The sequence below is a fragment of the Myotis lucifugus genome, unplaced genomic scaffold, assembly GCF_000147115.1.
Source record: "Myotis lucifugus unplaced genomic scaffold, Myoluc2.0 scaffold_3, whole genome shotgun sequence".
NCBI lineage: Eukaryota > Metazoa > Chordata > Mammalia > Chiroptera > Vespertilionidae > Myotis > Myotis lucifugus.
In genome coordinates, this window is record NW_005871051.1 from 27,226,294 (window position 1) to 27,245,991 (window position 19,698).

General features: G+C 38.9%; 1 protein-coding gene across 2 annotated transcripts in view; it reads right to left on the reverse strand.

The window, feature by feature from the left end:
• The window catches only part of PDE6D (phosphodiesterase 6D), a 49,001-nt gene that overhangs the window by 27,592 nt on the left and 1,711 nt on the right, over positions 1–19,698 (reverse strand). Inside the window, exon 2 of one of the 2 annotated variants that reach the window (XM_006082636.3) lies at positions 1,576–1,655. The exons of the other annotated variant lie outside the window; for it this stretch is intronic. The gene's annotated coding sequence lies outside the window, so the exon portion shown is untranslated. The remainder of the gene's footprint in view (positions 1–1,575; positions 1,656–19,698) is intronic. 2 annotated transcript variants of the gene reach the window in all.

Sequence of the window (19,698 nt, forward strand, 5' to 3'; positions counted from 1 at the left end):
AGAAACACCCCAGAGATATTAACAGACTTATTTAAAGCCTCATAACTAGTGAGAGGTAGAGACAGGCCATACTTTACTAAGTCACCTCCTAAGTTTATAAAGAAATCACTCTTTTGTATAGAACATTCCTTTTTTAAAAAGGTTTTTACTGATTTTATTATTATTTTGTTTTTAATCTTCAACCGAGGATATTTTTCCACTGATTTTTAGAGAGAGTAGAAGAAAGAGGGAAAGACAGAGATTAATACCGATGTGAGAGAAGCACATAAATTGGTTGCCTCCTGCACAAGCCCTGACCAGGGCCTGGGCCTGGGCCAGGTAGGAGCCTGCAACCAAGGTACATGCCTTTGACCAGACTGGAACCCAGAAACCTTCAGTCCTCAGTCCGGTGCTCTATCCACTGAGCCAAACTGGCTAGGGCTAGAATATTTCTTTATTTTAGTATAAATTTTTCTCAGTGAATTTTCTCTTACATATATTTTCTGAAACTAATTTTAAATAGTAATTTGATATATACTGAAACATAGTTTAATATACAGTATAATATATATTCTACACTAATCTCAATAATATATTTCATTTTTAAAAAATAAAAAAACTATTACTCAGAATGAACAAACTCCAAACTGACTACCACAAGAAGCTTTTGACTAATAGTTAAGAAGTCAAAATAATGCTTTAGGGCAATACAAGACAATCCAAAAACAAACGTGTCTTATTCATTTAATTTACTATATCAGTGACCAGAGAAATATTCTTTCCTTAATTTGTGTTTTCATATCTTATTTAACAGTTAAGGCCCTGGCCCGTGTGGCTCAATGGTAGAGTGTCGGCCCGCACACCAAAAGGTCTCGAGTTTGATTCTGGGTTAGGGGCACTACCTGGGTCGCAGGTAGATCCCAGGCCCTGTGCGCGTGCGGGAGGCAACCGATGCATGTATCTCTCTCACATTGATGTTTCTCTCTCTCTCCCTCTTCTTCCCTTCCACTATCTCTAAAAATCAATGGAAAATATCCTTGGATGAGAATTAACAAAAAACAAAACAAAACAAAACAAAGCAAAAGAGTTAAGACACTATGATATTTTGATTAACATCCAAAACATAATATCATTGTGAACATAAATAAAAAACCAATCCCCAAATTTTGATATAATTTTAAATAGGTTTCATAATTATGTCCCCTCTAGAAAGTGCAGAATAGTCATCTACTTTACAGTTGTTAAACACTAGTGTTAACTAGTGATCAACTTTTAATTGGTGAAAAAAAATCAAGTTAACCCAGATTTGAATATGACCGAAGAGTTTTGGATTATAAGAAGGTTGAACTAGACATTTCATTTGTCCAACATTTAGACATGCTCTCTGTGCATGCTCCCTGGAGTTCTCCTCCAGGTAGGAAAAACCACCAGGTAAAAGAATAATTACAATGCAATGTGAGAAGGACTATCTATAATGAAGGCTTGTACAAAGTACCATCTTTGGCTTGCTTGTGATCTGGTCTTGTGAGATAAGATAAGTATCAGTGTCTAAAACATGCCTCCAAAGCTGAATATACACTCACGAACCCGTATCACCTTTCAATACTGTGCCATGCCCAGGTGTCTGGTCTCTTCCTGATTTGCATATCCAGGCAAGATAGCCAAGGCCGATAGCACTACCATCTCAAGTTAAGGCACAAACTCAGAAGTAAAGGCACAAACTCAGATCAAATACTACTCAAAGGGAATACACATCCCTAGTCGATGAGTACAGTTCCTGAAGTCTTCTTCAGTTTGTGAAATGCCTTGGAATCTTTCTCCTCAGAATGCTAAGTTTAAAAGCTTTGTTAATTCTGTGAGTGAAATATTAAGCCTATTGCTCTAAAACTAAACACTGCATATTTCTGAACCTTTTATATACTGATTTTGGTTGGGAAAAGGTTAATTGAGGTAAAAAGGTGACAAACAGAACTTTTCTTTTGCAGAGTAAAATAGTATGCATCTTTAAAAAGATTTCCCAATGCCCAGCTCATCGCTCAGTGGTTGAGCGTTGACTTATGAACTAGGTCACTGTTGGGTTTCAGGTCGGGGCACATGCCCAGGTTGTGGGCTCGATCCCCAATGGGGGGCATCTGGGAGGCAGCTAATCGATGGTTCTCTCTCATCATTGATGTTTCTTTAAAAAAATTTTTTTTAATCTTTATTAATTTCAGAGAGGAAGGGAGAAGAAGAGAGAAACAGAAACATCATAGATGAGAGAATCACTGATTGGCTATCTCTTGCACACCCTACACTGGGGATTGATCCCACAACCCAGGCATGTGCCCTGACCAGGAATCGAACCGTGACTTCCCGGTTCATAGGTCTATACTCAACCACTTGAGCCATGCCGGCTGGGCTCATTGATGTTTCTATCTCTCTCCCTCTCCCTCTCCCTTCCTCTCTCTGAACTCAACAAAAACATATTTAAAAAAATAGAAATAAAAGATAAAAAGGTTCCCCAAATGCAGAATGTATCTTCTTTCTTCTTTTTGTAAAGAGATCATTAGCAAATTATTCTCTTCCCATATAATGCAATTTAACTGGGTTAAGGACAGAACAATTTTATAGGAAGATTTAAAAATATATATTTTGCCCTAACTGGCTTGGCTCAGTGGATAGAACGTCGGCCTGTGGACTAAAAGGTCCCAGGTTCGATTCCGGTCAAGGGCATGTACCTTGGTTGCGGGCACATCCCTAGTGAGGGGTGTGCAGGAGGCAGCTGATCGATGTTTCTCTCTCATCGATGTTTCTCTTTATCCCTCTCCCTTCCTGTCTGTAAAAAATCAATAAAATATATTTTAAAAATACAAATATATATTTTTACTGATTTTAGAGAGGAAAGGAGAGGGAGAGATAGAAACATCAATGACAAGAATCATTGATTGGCTGCCTCCTGCACACCCCATCACTGGGGATCGAGCCTAGAACCTGGGCATGTGCTTAGACCGGGAATTGAAACGTGACCTCCTGGTTTATAGGTCTACACTCAACCACTGAGCCATGCTGACCGGGCAGGAAGATTTTTTTTTAAGTTGTAAAACTGGTATTCCCAAAGTTTGGGAAAGAGGATGCACTTAATTTGCTTTGATTACAACATAGCTTGGCCAACTACACATCATTGAGGTTCCCTAAGGATTTTCCAGCTTTCCATGTCATAATTTCCACAGAGGAAGCTGTAAGAGATGCTAGTTGTCTTGAAACACAATTCCAACTAAACCAAAAAGGATTTGAAGAGGAAGTTTAGAAATATAATTCCATCCAATAGGACACATAAGTTGCAATCCAAACATCATTAAGAATTCCCTGTGGTGCAGTATCTTTTGGGATGGTAAAGTCCAGTTCTATGTGTTAGGTTGAATAGCTCAAACAAATGCTGGTACTCATTTAACAATAGTTAGAAAACCTTCTGGGAAGGTCTGATCTGACCTCACTGCAGTTTCGACATCTCCATCTAAACATCTTGCCTTCTGTGGACAAGAAAAGCTTCCAAATACTAAAGGTTTCCAAGAGTTAATCAGTCAGTCTCTCAAAGGCCCTACCTAGTCAGTTTAACATACTTCTTAAAGTAAAAATCCAGTCATCCTGGGTCAGGATTCACGTTAAGCAATATAAAAGCCTGTGTAAATGATATTTAAAGATATGAGAAAATATTTGTAATATACTGATATGTGAAAAAAAGATAAAAATTTTAAAAAATTAAAAAGCAATTCACAAAACACACAGAATGTGATTACATTTACTAAAAAGTATATGTACACATGTGAGGATTTTTAACCAACAGAATTCATGGCTATTATAGAAAATTTGGAAAATAAAGGACAAAACATATAGCTATAATCCTATAACCCAGAGGTTACCATTTAATATTTTGGGGGTCTATATTTCCAATGTTTTTCTATTCATATATACATCCTCCCAATACGTGTAATTTTAAAAAATATAGGTTTGGTTTTTTTTTTTTAGTTATTAGTCTTGCCTTGATTTATACCTAATGATATCCTAAGAAACTAGGGCAAATTATAAATTCGTGCACAAGAGTGGTCTAAACCTTGGCTACATATTAGACTCACTTGGGGAATGTTTAAAACTCCCAATGCCTGGGCCACCCCCCAGACCAATTAAATCAGAATCTCTGGAGATGGAACCCAGGCATCTGACTTTTTCAAAATTCCCCAGGTGATTACACTGAACAACCAGGGTTAAGAACCACTACTTTGAGCAAAACATGATCTTAAACTTTGATGTATATACAAATCACATTCAGATCTTGTCAAAATATAGATTCCAGTTCAGTAGGTCTGGGGTGGGACCTGAGATTCTGCATTTCTAACCAGCCACTGGTCCAGAGACCAGACTTTGAGTAGCTTTAAGGTTCTGGGGAAAAAAGCCTTTTAAAGAACAGAAAGAAAAAAATTATAGACACTAAAGCCCATATTCTCAACCACCACATAGGGAGGGGTGGTCTACAGTGGTTAAATAAAGAATTCATACTGGGAGTTAAAAGATGTTTCTAGGAAATAAGTTCTTATAAAACTAAAAGTTTGAAATAGCAACACATTTTTCAAGGGAAAACAGTCACTGGGGCTTAAATATTTTGTGTGCACAAAGGATGGAAGGCAAGCATGGAGGAGAAGAGAGGTGGGCAGTGAGGGAAAAAGATGAAATGTCTAAAAAATTGCTTGAAAAAAACAAAACCCTTGGCTACAGTGCTGGAAAAGGATAAACACTATAAGGGGACTTGTAGAATTTATTTCTCTGCCAAAAACATGTTTGGGAACTAATACAGCTAATAAACTGAAGTTAGTGCAGATTAATAACCACCTTCCATCAACGCCCTCCTGGGGACATAAGAAGAGACCCAGGAGTATAAGTCTCCCCTGGCAGCGCTTTAGGAACCAACAACAAACAATGGACTATTTTCCCAAATGCTTCTCTTACTGTGCAGAGAGAACAAGAAGCAGCTCAAAGATAGGGGCTCTTTGCAGCTTCTTGGCAATACAGTCTTCAAATTTCTAAACTTCACTAGAGATATAACAACAACAACAACAAATGAAGTTTTTTTCCCTGAGGGCTTTCCCATGGAAATTGAAAATGTTTAGCTTATTTTTAGACTGACAAAGTAAATATTTAAAAATATTCATAAGTCCCCACCAGATCATTATTCCTCCAAAATAACTTCTAAAAATAATAAAATAGGAAAACTTTCATATAACATTATCTGGCCCTAGCTGGTTTGGCCCAGTGGATAGAGCATTAGCCTGCGGACTGAAGGGTCCCAGGTTCAATTCCGGTCAAGGTGCAGGCTTGATCCCCAGTAGGGGGCATGCAGGAGGCAGCTGATCAATGATTCTCTCTCATTATTGATGTTTCTCTCCCCGCCCCCCCTTTCTCTCTGAAATCAATTTAAAAAATATACATGTATAAATAAAATTATCTGGAGCAATGATATAAACCAGCTGGTACACTTTATGAGACACTTCTTATCAAATGGGCCATACCTAAGAAAATTTCTGTTTAAATGAATAGAAGAAACTAAAGGGGAAGACTTTACCAAGAATTCTGTTGTTAGATGATTCATGTTACACATCTTTTGGGTGTAAGAATCTTTGGCAGTAACATGCACAATAGTAACAGTATCACTGATCTATAATGATCATGGCTAACATGTACTGAGTGCCAGATATTGGCTAAGTTCTTTATCCAGATCTAAATTAATCCTCACAAACCTATGAAAGAGGCATTATTATAGTCCTTATATGGATGAGGAATCTGTGGTTTAGGGATGGCAAGTAACTTGCTCAAAGGTCATAAAGCCAATAAGTCATAAAGTTGGTTTTTGAGTGCCTGATTACAACATCCATTCTCTTAACATTCATATGACACGATCTGCTATCCTATCTGCCCAGTCTGTATCAGGAACAGACTATACTCAAGACCTGGGGATAGAAGATGAATACATCATGATCCCTAAAGCTTATGGTATAGGCCAGTGGTCGGCAAACTCATTAGTCAACAGAACCAAATATCAACAGTACAATGATTGAAATTTCTTTCTTTCTTTCTTTTTTTTTTTTTTAAATGAGAAGTGTTATCTGTTAGAATTCTTTCAGTTTTTTATTTTTTTAAATATATTTTATTTATTTATTTTACAGAGAGGAAGGGAGAGGGATAGAGAGTTAGAAACATTGATGAGAGAGAAACATTGATCAGCTGCCTCCTACACACCCCCTACTGGGGATGTGCCCGCAATCAAGGTACATGCCCTTGACCAGAATCGAACCTGGGACCATGGAGTCCGCAGGCTGATGCTCTATCCACTGAGCCAAACTGGCTAGGGCTAAAATTTCTTTTGAGAGCCAAATTTTTTAAACTTAAACTATATAGGTAGGTACATTGTTATTAACTTAATTAGGGTACTCCTAAGGCTTAGGAAGAGCCACACTCAAGGGGCCAAAGAGCCGCATGTGACTCACGAGCCACAGTTTGCCGACCACGGGTATAGGCCAAGCAGTCCCTCCAGGACATGAGGCTAGAAAGGCACTTCCAAATATTGCAGGATACAGGATGCCTTTTGGTGTTATGGAATGCCAGCTCAGATTATGCTGCTAGTGTATTCCACAGGGCAGAACTCATTCACTTTTGGGGTCCCTGATTCTTGGTCTTTTATTATATATCCTTGATGAGTAAAAGACATATTTATAAAGAGGACTTGTTGCATGACTAGAGGCATTTTTCTAGCTTAGGCAAGCTTCCCAGAAATTATTGAACCACATTAAATTGTATAAAATCAAGAAAGCCACAACAATGTTCAGGTAACAGATCTAGTACCAGTTGAGGAGTTGTCTTTTCCACATTCCAATGGTGAGAGATGTCACTAGACAATCAGTCCAGTCAGGATTAGGAGAACAGATATTAGCCCAAGACTCAGGTTCTGGTCTTTCTTCTGAGTTTCTATAAAATCTCCAAAGGCTAAGGGAAACCCCACTGATTGTATTAGTCTAATAATGGCTATAAAGTTAAATAATTCTTAATTTATGGTTCATTATCAATGCAGACAAAGTCCTAATTCTTGCGTTCCTCAGAGCTAGCTTTCTAACAGTCTTGTTTAACTTGATAAATGTACAGTATAAGACCAGGAAAAAGATGAAAAATATTTCCAGATTTATTTGGCACCTGGATATATTCATTGCTTATAGTTAGTCCTCAAAGAAAGAGGAGGCAATGTAAAAAAAAAGTAATATTTGGGTACCTACATTCAATACATATGCCAAGTGCTGTACTAAGAGTACCTCTTTTCTATTTTTCAATTTTATATCATTTAACTAGAAGCCTGGTAAATGAAAATTCATGCACTTGGGGGAGTCCCTCAGCCCGGCCTGCACCCTCTCGCAGTCTGGGACTCCTTGGGGGATGTCCACCTGCCAGCTTAGGCTCGCTCCCCAGGGAACTGGGCCTAAGCTGGCAGTCAGACATCCCTCTGGCAGCCTGGGAGCCCTTGGGGGATGTCTGATTGACAGCTTAGGCCCGCTTCCGCAGTCGGACATCCTTAGCACTGTGGAAGCGGGAAAAGCTCCCGCCACCACCACTGTGCTGTCACCTGTCAGCCCAGCTTGTGGCTGAGTGGAGCTCCCCCTGTGGGAGCACACTGACCACCATGGGGCAGTTCCTGTGTTGAGCGTCTGCCTCCTGGTGGTCAGTGCGCATCATAGCGACTGGTCGTTCTGCCGTTAGGGTCAATTTGCATACTACTCTTTTATTATATAGGATACTGACACCCACATGAAATAGTAGTGCTCTCAGAAGTTGAAGACATTTCTCAGGAACTTACAGCTAGTAACTAACATAGCTAGCATTCAGACAGAGGTCTGTCCACACTACATACTCTTGGAAAGAAAGTGGCTTTAGGCAGTTGCGGGGTCCTGAGTATCTTTGTGAGGACAGGCCTCCAGACCTAGAAGAGCTAAGGGAACTGTTGAGAGGGTAAGAAAAGCAGGCAGACCCCCAAATATACCATGAAATGGTTCTTTTGCCCTTCCTAACAATGCCCTCTTGGGATATGGCTAATAGAGAATGAGGATGATGTATTGAGTTATTGATGCTGTACTGATCTACAATGGACACAGAATCCTATATAATAAAAGCCTAATATGCAAATCGACTGAACGGTGGAACAAATGGTGAAACGACCAGTTGCTATGATGCACACTGACCCCCAGGGGGCAGACGCTCAACTCAGGAGCTGCCCCCAGCCCACAGGCCCCAGGCCAGCCAGGGTGTGTGTCAGTGGCCCCCCCGCATCGTCCTGCCGGTCGCCCACAGATTGGCCCTGATCACCGGCCAGGCACGAATTTTGTGCACCAGGACTCTAGTTGTACTTATAATAACAAAACTTCCCTATTATAAGTTGCATTCAAACATTAAGTTCACATATTTCAAAATAATGACCTCCTTTGAATGCAGCTATGTGTTTCAATATTAAAAAATAGATCTCCTACTTTCCTATCCCCTGAATGACACCATGAATTCCTCGTATTTTCACTGAACTGAAAATTTGCAGTGTTGTAAGCAATATGAAATTACCTTAATTGACATAGAAGGCTTGTTAGTTACAAAGTTTTTGATAAAGACTTATTACCCTATTCAGCTAATCTTCTGAGAAGACACAGAAGGAAATGGGAAAAACCTCAGGCAGAAAAAGCATTTGACAGTATGGTCCATATTACTACACATAGAGATGCTTTGATTAGAAGACAATGGTTAGTATTTTAAATCAATTCTAGCCACCTGCAGATTTGCTTGTGAGAGCTAAATCAGGTAAGTGGGTTGACATTTTTCTGCAGATATTTAGAGTAAGCTTTACATATTTGGCAAGATAAAAATGAACATGTCTCAGAAATTGACCCAGGTGATTTGCTAGTGTATATCTGCCTTAGTAGAGAGCCAAAGGATCGACCTTCAGAAAGACTGATGAGAATAAGATTATTTTGCATCGAGGGTAATATTATTACAGTACTCTTTACTTTCTCAACCATTTCCCTCCAACTCTCCAAAGAGAGCTGTGACTGTTGTTTTTTCCTTCCTATTACTATAATCATGCTAACCATCTCATTCACTATTTATTCCCCAAACATGCACTGAAGTTCTACTGCATATCAGGCACAAGCTGTATGGAGGAATTCTATAGCTGTGCTACTCAAAATGTGGTCCACAAACTGGTGCTAGTTTGTGAACCCATTTGTTACTAGTCTGTGACAAGATAAGTATTTAAAAATTTTAATAGCAATCTAGCAGAGTAATTTGTTTGTTGACTTTAATAATAAAAACTTTTTACGCCCTGACCGGTTTGGCTCAGTGGATAGAGCGTCAGCCTGCGGACTGAAAGGTCCCAGGTTCGATTCTGGTCAAGGGCATGTACCTTGGTTGTAGGCACATCCCCAGTGGGAGGTGTGCAGGAGGCAGCTGATCGATGTTTCTCTCTCATCGATGTTTCTGACTCTCTGTCCCTCTCACTTCCTCTCTGTAAAAAATCAATAAAATATATTAAAAAAAACTTTTTACTTTTATTTTGTATGCCACATTTCTAGGAATTTATTTTCACTTAATTCCTAAGAATATCGGCCTGTGAAGGATTAGAAGTTAAAACCTGGTTCTTTACCAGTGATAATATAAGCACTGTCTAGGATAGAAAGACCTCTGCTCTGACAGGGTCTCAGTTTAACCTGTGTGAGTGTACAATAAAAGTCCTTTTATCCTTAGACATACACATTTCTGAGGAATATATAAAGTTTAGGCTTTGTAAATAGGTTTGTGGAATGTTGATTTTTAAAAAAATAAGGGTTATAAGTTAATAAGGGTTATAAGTTAATAGAGAAGGGTGAGATAGGAAGATAGTGTCAAGTAGAAAGGACAATTTTATGCAACCGGGAGGGCAGTAAGTATAATAAATTACTATAAACCTGGGTAAAGAAGTCAAGAGAGTAAGTAAAGATTTATTGGAGGGAGGAAGATAATCAGTCTAGCCTCTGCTATTCAGTCCATTCTTCAGAGTCACCTCTTACCCTAGCCTCCAGATGCACTCTATCCCCCAGCCATTCCTAAAGACATTATGTTCTTGTGCTTCAGTGCTTAGCATATACTGCTCCACTCGGCTTAGAACAAGCATCCTACCCTCCAGTATGCTCCTCAATGACCCAGTGCTATGTCAACCTCCTCTCTGATTATAGTCCCTGATATAATTCGAGGCAAAGCTATCTGATCCTTTCTCAGTGCACCCGCACACTTGTTTACACCTGCATCGCAGTACTTATCAGAATGTACTACACATATAAGTTTGCAAGTCAAATTCCATTGGCACTATATTATTTATCCTTTCTTCTCAGTACTCAGCACATGATTGGCACTCAAATATGTGTTGAACCACACTGAGAATCAAAGGGCAAGTCAGAGGGGTTTATTAGAATTCTCTTTTGAGCTGAGCAACCTGAAAGCAAGGCTCACTAAAGAGTGTCTAGAAACCAAACCAGGAGAACTCCTCATTCTGGGTTCAGCAGGCTGTGGAAAGGGAAACTTAGAGCTGGAGCTCAGCAAAACACAAAAAGCAAACTAATCAACCAACCCCCACCCCCCAAATTCTCCCTAAGGAGAACTGCTAAGTCAGTCAGCCAAATTGCAGGTAAAAACATATTAGAATTTAAAAGCTCCTTCTGCATTAAGTTGAATTCATGACTTGGCAGACTACCTGTAACTTATATATGGGCATGTGGTTCATTACCTGTCTGAGAATCTTCAAGGTAAGTAGAATTTTCAGGCAAAGTGGCTGACTAAGCACATAATGTTGTATGCTAATGTCTACCACAGCAGACCAGAGCAATATAAGATAAAGCTTCAATCCAAGATCACAGGTGTAAAGAAAAACCTCTCCTTTCTTGTTCCTCTGGGGTGAAGCAGCTATAACTAGCAGTAAAAAAAGGGAATTTCTATTTAGAGGTATCCTGAGCATTTTCATCATAGGAATGCCTTTCTCTGCTTTCCTAGTTTTTTTTGTTGTGGTTTTTTCTTGTTCTCTTTTAACTCTCTGCCTTTATGATCTCTCCCCTCTCAAACTCTCTCCTCCTTGCTCACTTTTGGAACTCATTTCCTCTTCTTACTCTTTTACCTTCATGAATTTTTAAATATCATTTCTGTCAAAGCCCTTCTTCTAGGCTTCTTTTGCACAAGCATTGGTTATACAGAGCATCCGTCTTTTAGTACATTCTTAAGCACCAATTTAATTCGTGGACATTTAAACATCTGTCTCTACCAAAAATTTCCCAGTGATTTTTCTTGTGGTGTTTTTATTTATGGGGGACAAGAAAATAGAAATGGGTTCCCTGAGAAACCAGGTTTCAGTATCCTTGAAACATAATATGCAGCACTGTAATCAGTGGTGAGATCCCTGTTAAATAATACTCTGGCCCTGGCAAAGGTACTATGCTTGGAAAGCATACAATCAAAATTTAAGCTGGCCTGGGAAACAGAGGAGGTAAGTAATTTAGTAATGAGAAAAAGATCACTATTTGAAACATTACACAGCCTTCTCACTAGCAAAGTCAAACAATGAAACAAAACTTTCTTTCTCTAGTAGGTTTATTATTCTACTGATATGTGCCTATATGTACCTGAAACTGGTCAGAAACAAGCTACAATAGACATATCCAAAGATATTCTTAGAGACTCCCTTTGCATTTTTATTTGCTTCCCAGAATTTCCTGATTGAAGAAGAGATAATACAAGGCCTTTTCCCAATGGCACGTTCCCAAAAGGATCAGCCAGTTTTTTATATGTTTTTTGGAGGCATGGGGACATTCCTTTGAATTCTATCAAAATCCAGTGAAAGGTGTCTGAATTTTACTTAGTTTTAGTAATTATTATTATTTTAAAAATCCTTATCCAAGGACATGCTTAGAGAGAGGGGAGTCAGAGAGAGAAACATCAACCAGTTGCCTTATGTATGCCCCAACCAGGGATCAAACCACAAAGGTATGTGTTCTGACAAGGATTTGAATTGGCAACCCTTTGGTGCACAGGACGACGCTCAACCAAATGAGCCACTCTGGCTGGGCAAAAATTTACCTAGATTTTAAAAAATGCTGCAGTATTGAGAGGAAAATCAACTTCCTCAAGTTGTAACACTTTTTAAAAAAATATATTTTATTGATTTTTTTACAGAGAGGAAGAGAGAGAGATAGAGAGTTAGAAACATCGATGAGAGAGAAACATCGATCAGCTGCCTCCTGCACATCTCCTACTGGGGATGTGCCCGCAACCCAGGTACATGCCCTTGACCGGAATCGAACCTGGGACCTTTCAGTCCACAGACCGACGCTCTATCCACTGAGCCAAACCGGTTTCGGCAAGTTGTAACACTCTTAATAAAAGCATAGACAAAGATGATTTTGGCTTTCAAATGGGACATATGTGTCACCCAGGGGGCTTCCTTTGCTATCAGTCCAAGAGCCACAGTTACTTCCCAGGATGGTGAAAAAAGGCTTCAGATGTTTAGCCTGGAATAAAAAAACAATCACTAAGCCCTGGCTGGTGTGGCTCAGTTAGTTGAGTATCATCCTATACACGGAGAGGTCGCTGATTTGATTCCTGGTCAGGGCACATCCTTGGGTTGCAGGCTCCATCCCAGTGGGGGCGTGCAGGAGGCAGCCTATCGATGTTTCTCTCTCATCAATGTTTCTCTCTCTCTCTCTCCCTTCCTGTCTCTCTAAAAATCAATAGACATATTTTAAATAATCACTAAGACTCTGGCTTTATCAACATCCTGAAACATGACACCTACAAATTTGAAAAATAGAAAGCAACTTTAAAGCAAAGATAAATAAATGTTAACAATGTAATAGTAAGCAGAATGCATTGTAGAGCTATGGTTTTTAAAGTGAGTTGGCATATGTTCATAGCAGCACAATTTACAATAGCTAAGATTTGGAAACAACCTAAATGCCCATCAGCAGATGAGTGGATTAAAAACCTGTGGTACATCTACACAATGGAATACTACGCTGCTATAAAAAAGAAGGAACTTTTACCATTTGCAACAGCATGGATGAAACTGGAGAGCATTATACTAAGCGAAATAAGCCAGTTGGAGAAAGATAAATATCACATGATCTCACTCATATGTGGGATATAATGATCAACATAATTTGATGAACAAGAATAGATCCAGAGACAAATGGTGGGGGGGGGGGCTAGAGGAGCTAGAGAGCAACCAAAGGACTTGTATGCATGCATATTAGCATAACCAATGGACACAGACACTAGGGTGGTGGGAATGGCTGGCGGGGGCGGGGGGCGGTCAAGCGGGGAAAAAGGAGACATATGTAAAATTTTAGACAATAAAAAAGAGCATCCTAAAAAAATAAAATAAATAAAATTGAAAAAAAAAGTGAGTTGGCATATATTATTTCACTTATTTCATAACATCTCTATAAGGCATATGGAGCAAGCATTATCCTTCTTTAAAAGATGTTAAGCAACTTGCACAAAGTTGAATAGCTTAAGTAAGTAATTTCAATTCTTTAATAAAATCTCTCCATCTACTCAAGCTACTCCCTTAATCTCTGCTTTCCTAAATCACCAGATTTCTTGAAAGAGTAATCTACTGTATTCTTGGTGACTTTATTTCCTCACCTATTATCCATTTTTCGAATCTTGGCAGATTATAGTTTGTTTCCTCAAGTATCTGCCATTCTCAAAAAGATCACCAATGACCTATACAGTATCAGGGGACTCTAGGTAGAACCTCAAGTATTCTTTGAATGAAATTTCCAACAATTCTAAGGACTTGTTTTTTATCCTCATTATTGATCCCAACTCCCTCCTGAAACACTCATTCCTCATTTTTTATGCCTTCACTTTTCTTCCTGTTACTCTCCAGTATCTGAAAAATTAAACTGCTCAACACCTACTCATCTTTCAAGATTCTATTCAAATGACAATTCTGAAGTCTTCTCAACACCTCCGACAGTAGTCATTCTTTCTCTGAGTTTCCATAGTATTTTATACTACTAGGCACTTATCACATCGTATTCTGATCGTTAATTTCTTTTTCTCTCCCTTATACAAGTTCTTTGAATATGAAAACTAGCTTACCATTTTGTATCTCGTGTTCAGCAAATTACCTGGCACTTACAGACCCTGCTAACAAACATGTGAATGAACCGCCAGTAAGTGGCAGCACTACGGACAGAGGTCTTTGCCTTTGCTCTTCGCTCAGAAGATGGCTCAGAAACAAAGGCTTGCTGTTAAATTTCTCACCTCTTATTCCATGAAAGTTATCAGGCTAGAGTCTCAGATTTAGGCCCTTTTAAAAAAGCTTTCATTTAGCAGCGACCTCTCCAGGAACCATCATTTCCAAATAGAACTGTCACCCAGATAGTGGTGCCACACATGGTATAGTTATGACTCTCTTGTGATTTGTCCATCCACTTAAAAATTATATATATTTAAAAAATTAATTTCAGAGAGGAAGGGAGAGGGAGAGACAGAAACATCAATAATGATAGAGCATCATTGATCGGCTGCCTCCTGTACACCCCACACACTGGGGATCGAGCCCGCAACCTGGACATATGTCCTGACTGGGAATCAAACTGTGATCTCCTGGTTCATAGGTTGACGCTCATCCACTGAACCATGCCAGCTGGGCTGCCCATCCATTTTTTTCTCCACTATGTGAGGACACGGAGAAGGTGGCCATCTGCAAGCCAGGAACTGAGCCCTTACCAGAAACCAAATCAGCTAGCACCTTGTTCTTGGACCTTCCAGCTTCCAGTACTGTTAAGAAATAAATATCTGTTGTTTAAGCCACACAATGTATGGTATTTTGTCTTAGCAGCTCTAGCTGACTAACACATGCTGTTTACATACTTTCTGGAAAATGTCTTTTTTTTCCCTGGCAACTCTAATTGTTAGAAAATTCTTTCTTATCCTAGGCTAAATCTTGCCCTTTGTATCTGAGAGTTGAGGGAAACCAAAGAAAATAGGGGATATGACCACAATGGAAGAGAATAATTTTCAAGTGAAAAATAAACCTGTGACTTAAACATGAGAAAAAACTTTAAACTCAAAATCAATAATACAGCAAAAAAATTAATTCCCCTGAGAGGCATTATGGTACATTGTAGAAAATAGCAGTTAAGGTTTAAATTAAGGTTCTGCCTTTATCTGAGTGCTAGCCTCACCAATTCTTAATTTTCTATCTATGAAGTAAGGATAATACTGTATAGAGTTGTTGTGATAAGTTATCAAAGTGCTTTGAAAAGCCGAAAAAGACTATAGAAATGCAAGATATTGTTAGGCATCCCCTTTCTTCTTGTGGCTATATTTGTAGTATTATTTATATTAGAGCAATTTATGTTTAGTTCTGTATACTTTATCTAAATTCAGAGGCAATAACTGCTCTCTGTGACTCTAAATCAGTGGATCCACAATGCTCTAAACATACTTCAATAGTATCTAACAATGGTCTGAAAAACAAAAAGGAAATAGCTTGCTTTAATTACATCAAATCACAAAAAATGTTTTGCCTATTTTAGGTGTAGTGCATATCTCAATGGAAATACTTGCTGAAAACCATTCTTGTTAACCAAGAAAGATTGTCACAAAATCAAAGAATTGTAGTGTTGGAAAAGGATCTGAGTTGAGTCCTCTGAAGACCATCCACTCTAATACCTCATCTGATGCATACATAATTTCCCTCTGCATTACTCTTGATGGACAGGCATCCATCTGCTGTTTAAAATACTTTCTGGAAAATGTAGTTTTTTTGCAGGTAACTTTAATTGTTAGAAATTGGGTTAAACTCTGTCCCCTGTAACTGCCACTCTTGAGTCTTGTATTTCTCTTAGAGCCACATGAAACACATTTAATTCTTCTTCATAATAGTTTTTTAAACTTTAAAGGATTTTTAAAAATTGATTTTAGAGGAAGGGAGGGAGGGAGAGAAATATCAATATGAGAAATGTTGATCAGTTACCTCCTGCACGCGCCCCAAATCCGCAACCTGGTTATGTGCTCTGATCAGGAATTGATCCTCTGACCTTTTGGTTTAGGGGAGGAAGCTCCAACCAACTGAGTTACACTGGCCAGGGCTAGTTTTTTAAACTTTAGAAGAGAATACTCATGTTTCTTGCCCAACTCTTCAGCTTCAGGTTAAAACTTCTCAGTTTTCCAATTATTGAACAAATGGCACATTTCAAGTCCCTCTCCTCTAGAGCAGGTACACTTAACTGTGCACGCCCCCTTCATTGTACCTAACAAATTCCCTATGTGTGTTCTTACAGTGGGACTATCACCTTCTTTGCCATAAATAGTGTGCTTCTTTAGTCCAGTCTGCTGAGATCTTTATGGATACTGGACTGTAGAAAAAATATATATGCTTTCCTTCTCAGCTTCAAATTACCAGCAGGTCAAAAGGAAAAAAAAATGCTGCTTTTAAAATTTGAGTTTTAAGCATTCAAGCAATGGTTGAAACAGTCAGATACTAGATAAGATGGCTGTTGAAATACATTCCAAAGATGCTAAAGCTCAGGATTAAGGACAGATCTATACATTCCAAAGTCAAGTCCTTCTCTATCATGGGGATTTGTGGATGCAGGGTGCTGGTAAAGGAGGCTTGTGAGGCAAAAGTGAGGTTAAGCCTAATAAGAACCTAGAGCTGCCAAACCTCAGCACCATTGCTAGCCCTTTATCAAATATAGTAATAACCAGAATTTTCCATGAGAGTCTTACCATGTTCTAGTCCATTTCTCCAGAAGTCACTAAAATGTTTCACTATAAACCATATTCGCAATCCTGGAAAGAAATTTAGGTTTGAAGAAGACTATAAGTATCTAATTATACTCTAAATTCCTCCCAAATAATGCAAAATAACATAATCAACAGGACATTATATTCACTTCTTAATCCATTCAGGATAATAGTAACAACCTCTCAGAGTCCATGCATGAGTGTCTTGGAAAACACACTACCAATCACAATCTACATGAAGTCCATGACTGGACAATCTGTGATCAACAGTGTTCATTGGATATATGAGTGGTGCTTTGGTTGCTTTACCAGAACTGGGGTTGATAGTCACAAACTATATTTTAGGAAAGCATAAATCTCAAACTCATTTTTAACACTTAGCCAAGGCATCTATTAGGCAATACTGACATTAAAAAAAAAGTTTGAGCCGAAACCGGTTTGGCTCAGTGGATAGAGCGTCGGTCTGTGGACTGAAAGGTCCCAGGTTCGATTCCGGTCAAGGGCATGTACCTGGGTTGCGGGCACATCCCCAGTAGGAGATGTGCAGGAGGCAGCTGGTCGATGTTTCTCTCTCATCGATGTTTCTAACTCTCTATCTCTCTCTCCCTTCCTCTCTTAGGCAATACTGACATTAAAAAAAAGTTTGACTATTCTTAGTAAGGAAAACTAAGTGAATAGAAGATGTAAAGCAAACTATTTTTGACTGGAAGTAAAATCAAAGATCAAGGTGCTACAACAAAGAGGATATGGGGGACCCAGGACTAAACTATAGAGAGGAAATGCAAGAACACAAGTAAAAGGTGTTTTTATAAACCTTCTGAGGCAAACTAGTTCTCTTTTGGCCTGGCTGGTTGGCTCAGTGGTTGAATATTGACCCATGAGCCAGGAGGTCATGGTTCGATTCCCAGTGAGGACACATGCCGGAGTTGCAGGCTCGATCCCAAGTAGGGGGTGTGTAGAGGCAGCTGATCAATGATTCCCTCTCATCACTGATGTTTCTATCTCTCTCTTCCTCTCCCTTCCTTTCTCTGATTATCAATAAAAACATATTAAAAAATAAACTAGTTCTCTTTTGGCCATAAATTGGAATGTAATTAATTCCTAGAAAACAAGATAAGCACTAGGTATACATAAATGCTTATTAATTAAATCATTTTTTCTAAGAGGCAAATCAAAAATATTATATTTTTCTCAGTAAGAAAAGAGAATAACAGCATGAAGACATTGGTTATATCTCAGAAAAATAAATGGCTTTATAGCAACATTATCTTTACTGCTATTATTAATAATAATTAATAAAACAAATAATAACAGCACTTAACATTTATTACTTAATATGTGCCAGGCACTGTACTAAGCATTTTATATGCAGTCTCATTTAATCCTCATAACAACTCTCAGAGGAAATGCTATGCATAGTGAGTTTCATAGTTTGGGTGCTCTGTCTAGGGTAGTGGTCGGCAAACTCATTAGTCAACAGAGCCAAATATCAACAGTAAAACAACTGAAATTTCTTTTGAGAGTCAAATTTTTTAAACTTAAACTATATAGGTAGGTACATTGTTATTAACTTAATTAGGGTACTCCTAAGGCTTAGGAAGAGCCACACTCAAGGGGCCAAAGAGCCGCATGTGGCTCACGAGCCGCAGTTTGCCCACCACGGGTCTAGGGTCACAACAACCCTATGAGATAGGTACTATTTTTATCCCCACTTACAGATGAGGAAATTGAGGCAGCAGTTAAAGAAGTTGCTCAAGGACACAAAACCAGGAATGCAGAGCTGGGATTCCAATGCAGGCAGCATAGCTCTACAGTCCAGTATCACCTCTCTAGGGATCTAGTGATCGAGGGAAATATAAACTAAAAGAAGACATAATTTGTTGTCCAAACTGGCCCCAAAATTTTAAAAACCAACATAGTCAATGTGGTAGGAGAATATCATGGTAATTAAAAAAACTTTTTATAGAAATAGACACTCTAAAAGAAAGTTCAGAAAAAATTTACTCAATAAAAGGTTGACAACAGTCAGGTAGTTTCTTAATAAAAAAAATTTATTTTCCCTGAAGGTAGTATCAAATCCTAGAACTCCTTTCTCTCTCTCTCTCTCTCTCTCTCTCTTTCCTTTTGTTAATCCTCACCAGAGGATATACTTTTTCTATTGATTTTTTAGAAGAGCGGAAGGGAGGGAGGAGGAGACAGAGGCACACACACATCAATGTGATGTGTCTTTCTTTCTCACACCAATTGGTTGCCTCCTGAACTTGCCCTGACCAGGGTGGGGGACCAGATGGCAACTCAGGTACACACCCTTGACTGGGAATCAAACCGGAGACCCCTCAGTGTGAGGGGGGCCAATGCTCCAACCACTGAACAACACCGACCAGGGCTCCTTTTCTCTCTTAATTCTCAGATGCCAAAAAAAGCTACCAGAGGATGAGCATTCCATTGCTCCCAAGCTAACTTTTTTTTTAGTGTGGCTGCTCCCCTTGTAATTTAATCAACCTATATCAAATGCCTTGAAGATGTGTTTCTTGACCCACTAATGTCATTACTGACTTGGTTAATTCACCTTCCCTTCTATTGGGCTGACAGAGGTTCTGCTTTCTACTGTTTTCCATATTTGTCCCTTAGCTTCTGTCTCAACAGGTCCAAGAACCAAGACTGAAGGTGAAAAGCTCAAACTTTCCCTTTCTGCTCTGTTCAAAAGCTATTAACAAGACCCCTCCTTGTTTTCAGCAATATGTTAATTCCAAGCTGACAAAATATTGCTTCTGAAATATCACAATTCTCCAGTCTCTGGCTTACTGTCTACAGTATACATGTTAAGTAACAATATAAATTACTTAAGGGAAAAACAAAATCCATGCCATAGCTCTTCTA